General features: G+C 45.5%; 1 protein-coding gene across 1 annotated transcript in view; it reads left to right on the forward strand.

Annotated features, from left to right (window-relative positions):
• Nucleotides 1–1,069: 1,069 nt before the first annotated feature.
• QTMAN (queuosine-tRNA mannosyltransferase) overlaps nucleotides 1,070–5,505 on the forward strand; it is a 333,545-nt gene continuing 329,109 nt past the window's right edge. The window contains exon 1 of the mRNA XM_019663537.1: nucleotides 1,070–1,152. The gene's annotated coding sequence lies outside the window, so the exon portion shown is untranslated. The remainder of the gene's footprint in view (nucleotides 1,153–5,505) is intronic.

Genomic DNA, 5,505 nt, shown 5'->3' on the forward strand with positions numbered 1-5,505 from the left:
TTACATTTGCATGTTTTACCTTCTCTCCACTCATTTAACCCGCAACCTCATTCCAAATACAGAATCCTTTAATTCAGAATCATAGAAAAGACACATTCCTCACTTCACAGTTAAGAAAACAAGAGACAAGTTCCTGGTGTTCTTTCTACGGACTACGTAGTTTCTAAATAAAAGAGGTGAAATGAGATTAGGTTGCAGGGAAAAACACCCAAAATCTGTGAATTTTTTAAAGCCCCAATAGAAACATTTACTCCTTGAAATTTAAGTGTCAATTAAGAGAAAGTGTAGAAGGAATTATGCAAGTCAAAGATGGTCACCACTGCAATCGCTTTGCTTTGTGATTTGTAATTACTCAGTGTCACTCTTCCTCTGAAGTGGGACCGTGAACATGTAATTCTTGAACACCCAAACTGCATCTGAAGTGTGTGGAGTAGTCAAAACCGAAAGGATGCGCAAAATGTGGGTGAAGGAAAGCCCGTTAAGAAGGTTCCAACAGGGGGGCAGCGGGCGGGGGGTGGAGGATCAGGACGCACGGGCGCAGCGGGCGCCGAGGAGGGCCGCGCACCGCAGCAGGTACAGGTGGCGGGAAGGAGGCGGGTCCGCGCCGGCCCCGAGGCTCCGGCAGGCCAGGGAGAGGAAGGCGCCGGCAGGAAAACGCCGAGGTGGACCTCGTGAGCAGCGAAGACCTTCCTGAAAGAAAGAGAAGACGCCAGAGCGAGCTTAGAACGCGCCTAGGGGGTTGGGGAAAGTACAAAAAGCTGAAGGGGCAGACGCGGGGCGGGGGGTGCTGACGAAAGACGAGAAAGGGCGCGCGGGGAGGTGGGTAGTGAAGCGAGGCCCTCAGAGTGGGCAGGTGAGGAGGAGCGCGGTTGCCCCGACTCCCCTCACTGCACCTCGCGCGGGCGGGAGCTAAGACTGAGTCAGGAACCCCGCGCCCGCAGCGTCCGGGCGCGCAGAGGGCGGAGTCTTGAGCACGTGGGCGGACCGAGGGGCGGGGTCTGCGCCTGATGCGACTCAAGGCCGCCGAGCCGCGGGTCGGGAGGGGCGGCGGCGGCGGCCGCGGGGGAGGGGCATGGCGTCAGTGCGTCGCCGGCTGGGCCGCGCCGGTGGCAAGGAGGGAGAGACGAGGAGGAGGAGGAGGAGGAGGAGGAGGTGAGTAGACTCCGGGCTGGGGAGCCGCGCGGGCCGGCGGGGGAGGCGGGAGCGCGGCCCCTCCCCTCTCCGGCGCCCGCCTCGCGGGGCCGCGCGGCGCGGAGTTCCCAGAGGAACGGCGGCGGCAGCGGTGGTGGCGCTGGGAGCCGGGGGGTGGGGGTGGGGGGCGGAGCCGAGGGCCGCGCGGGCGGCGCGCTTCCCAGGCGCAAGCGCTGCGCTCCCTGCGCCGCCGTTGGTCCTGCGCGCCGTGCCGGGCACACAGTTCAGTCCTGCACGCTGGCCATTTTCTGATTTCATTTTCTTGGTTTCCGCGCGTCGTGCGTGCCGGCTTCCCCCGGTGCGGCGCGCCGCCGCCCTTGCTCCGCCGGCGAGGGACGGGTGGGGCGCGTCATCCTCTCCTGCGAGAAAGGAGGCCGGGTTCCCGGGGTTGACCGGCGTAGGCGCAGAGGCCGGGCCCACGGTCCCTCGCGACGCGCGCCCTCAGGCCTCCCTGAAGAGACCTTCTGCGCTTGGCCCCATTATCGCCCTCACCAGCGCCTCCCTCCCCTGTGTCAGAGACCAAAGACCTCACTCAGCCCCAGAATCCCTCCTGTGAGGATCCAGCATGTACTTATTTTGACCAGGATCCAGACAGTGTGTTTGGGGGGAAAGGTTCTGTGAATTTAAGTCTTGTAAATCCAGCCATGTACCCAACAGCGAAGTTGCAGTACAACATTAATTTGGTCTTTGGTCCCAAGGGCGTTTTTTCTGTTTTTTGTTTTTTCTTCTTCTCCTCTGCAAATAGAACTTTAATCGTCTTCTGAGAACTGTACTGCATTAGATTATCTTTGAGATAATTCATAAGTTAGCGTCTTGAGACAGTGTAACTGGAGGTTCAAAGAGGAGTGCTTCACACTTTTTCCTCCACCTGTATCACAGTTTGAAATGGAAAACGTGAGTTGATGGTGACTTTCCACACGAGGTGGGTTTCAGAATGCAGCCTCCGTGTGCGGTGGCTTGCCTTGGTTATTTGGTGTTACCCTTGAAGTTGTTTTTAAAGCTCAACATAGTGGTCAGGTAAAGGAGCTGCTGAAAAGTCCAGTATAATTCAACAGAGCCATTTTATTGGATTCTATTAACCTGTTTAACCTTAAGCTAAAGCATGGCTGGAGTTTCATATAGGAACCCAACATACCAAGTTCAGTATTGAATTTTAGTTAGGGCATTCCAGGCCTGAAGTGGAATAGATTCTCAGCTCCCACTACCTATTATTTTATATTTTCCTTACGCTTTTATAGTTAATGAAACAGCTTTAGTATTGAGGGCTGGGTAGTACCTTTTGAATCATGAAAGTTTCTTTGAAAACTGAATAGGTTAAACCTGAACCATGATACTGAGATAAGGTAGGAAACTGAATTTTATAGCATTACCACTTTGGGAAGTTAATATGGCTTCTTTAATCCTGTTTTGAAACCGTGTTGACATTTTAATCTTATGGACCACAGAAATAGAATTTTCTATTTGTAAGGGACTTTGAGCAGTTTAATCCAAACCCATTATTTTACAGAGAGAAATTAAATCAAAGAGAGTTTCTTGTAGAGATTTAACAGAAGCTGAATAGAACTAGTAGGCTTAATTAGCTAGATACTTAAGTAGATAACTCAGACCTCCCCAGTGGATATTCTTATACCAAAATTTGTTTTGATTATGGTAGCTTAAAAAAAAGCTAGATAATTACTAAATTTTCAATTACTAAATTTTTCTATTTTGAGTAACTGCCTTAATTTGTGATTTGGACCCAGTATTTTTAGTTAAGAAATGTTTACATTCTATCAATTGAAACAGTACTTTGCAGTTTCTTTGAATCTAGTAATTATTTTTATGTCAAGAATGTTTACTCATAGTCTTCAATCTGATAGTGTCAATCCCAGGAGATTTGCATTTCAGGAGTCTTTGCGTTGTGGTGTCGTCTAACCCTGATATTAATTAGGAACAAATATCTATACACATGTAGCAGTTGGATTCCAACATCCCCAGCATCACTTTTCTTAGTGGTCCACATATGCAGTAGTCCTGAAGTCCTTGCTGCGTGGGGTGAATTCTTTGCATTTCCCACACTACAGTGTTCAGTGTAGGCATTTAATAAATATTTCTTTGTGCACTTTCCCTGGTGGGAGCTTTATAAAAAATGGACCGTGTCTTATCTCTGTATGTCTTCTGTCAAGTGTAGTGGCTACTCTAAATGCTTGTGGTCCTGGGCTTAATCATGGTTAAGAAGGTGGCAGAGTGGCCTGGAAATCATGAGTCATGATATTGTAAACTTGAAATAATATGTTTCTGGTTTTATGTTGAATCAGATACTCTGGTAGGCTGAGTTTCAAAATTGAAAGAGGTAGCAGGTATCAAATATTTTAGAAAAATTGGGGAAGGGATTTAACACTGAGAATTTTGTTCTTTAACATTTGTTACTGCAAAGTTGGGAAAGGACGCCATTATTTAAATCTTCCCATAGAATACCTCAGTCAAGCTGAAATACTGTGAATTTTCCACTGGAGCAAAGTTTGATAGCCATTAATTGAGGACCTAAATTGTTAATGTAGGGCAATTTTAAAGTCTTGGCTTCACTTTATAAGGATATATTTTTCAGCATATAGACCTTGTAAGAAACAACTGGAGGAGTTAAGACTACCTTGGCAAACTATCCTGAAATGATATTTTAAAATTTTTAGGCTGTATATGATATGTTGTGATTCATGTTGGTAATACTGTAAAACAACAACAAAAAAAGCCCACTGTATTTTCATTTTCTCGTGTCTTTTTTTTTTAAAGAGATCAGAATAGCATGTTTCGTTTATTTAAAAAAAATAACTGAAGAAAATTGTCAAGCATTTCTTTTGGAAAGTACCACCAATCCACCCTTTAAGTAGCTTTGGCAGATAATGTTTGGGAAAATGCAAGGTCAGTTCCATGGAGTGATACCTATTTGAACATGTAGAATCATATAAATAATAGCCTTCACAGGGACAATATCTTTGGACTGCATGTGTTTTTCTTCCTACTAATAGTATTACTGAAATCAATTATATGGTAGAGTAGGATGGTGTTTAATTTATCAGTAGGTAAATAATTTTACATCTGTTATTGTTGGTCCTTATGTCAGCTCTTGTCTACCTGGTGTAACCACTGCCAGTGTTGTCACACTGAGTTCTTAAGTTGATTTTTAAGACCGAAAACTACATTAAGACCCCCATGCCTTTTAGGAGGTGAGATCTGGAATTATTCTGGTGCCCTGAGCCTCCATTGCTCACAGAGGTATGGTGTCTTACCATACTCTTGGCATGTACTCAGTCTGACTATGAGATTCTCATTTCTAAAGACACTTTACTCATCAGGAGTTTTGAACTATATGGCATGAACATTTTAATGAAGTGTGTGAAGCATCTGGAATTTATCAACATACGAGTAGCTTTAGATGGAATTAGGTTATAGAATCAAGACAATTATTAAGAAATGGTAAGAATATCTAGTCTTTTTTTCCCACACTTGAAGATCATACTTAAGCGATTCCACAGCCTTTCTTCAATAAGTGTTAAATAGTCCATGGAGTTGATATGTTTCCTGTGTGTTTCCTTTTTGTATGCCAGATCCCTTGGGACCTGGAACCTTGTCTTAAGCTTGTTTAAGAACTCCCACAGTTTGGCCATCTCCCTCTTTTTGCCATCCTTTCTTTCCTTAGGGAACTGAGACCTGTTCTTGTTCACAGTGGATGTTGGGGTCCTACTTCAACCATGGCAGAACTGGTAGAGCCAAGATACTGAGATATACTGCTTTCTGGACTCATACTCACTGGATCCCTTAGATGATGAGGATAGGCCAGCTGAGAGCGGGGCTCTTTGGCTATTTTAATTTCAGCCCTTTTTGAGGGTCAACTTTTCATTTACATCAGGCACACCCTGGATTTATCCAGTCATCACTTTGATCTCATTTCCTGACTACCTTGCTGTTGGGTTCTCTGCCTCCTTAGCTGAATCACTTAACGGGGGATTTTTATTCAATTTCAGTGGTAGCTAATTTCAAGTGTTTTTCTACCCATGTCTTTGCTTTGAGCTTTCATTTGACTATGTGTTATACTTTCTGTTGTATCAAGTTTGTTCATTATCTATCTATCTTTCTAGACCAGGGGTCGGCAAACTTTGGAGACGGAAGAGCCAATCCTGTCCCTCACAACAATTTTTTTTAAAAAAGATTTTATTGGGGAATTTGGGGAGGGGAACAGACAATTTGCTGTCCTTTTGTTCTTCAGTCTAGTTGTGGAGGACGTCGCTTCACTGGCCCATGTTGGTATTATCATTGCGCTCTTCCCGGGTGAGGCAG

Source organism: Hipposideros armiger, unplaced genomic scaffold, assembly GCF_001890085.2.
Source record: "Hipposideros armiger isolate ML-2016 unplaced genomic scaffold, ASM189008v1 scaffold_394, whole genome shotgun sequence".
NCBI classification, from domain to species: domain Eukaryota; kingdom Metazoa; phylum Chordata; class Mammalia; order Chiroptera; family Hipposideridae; genus Hipposideros; species Hipposideros armiger.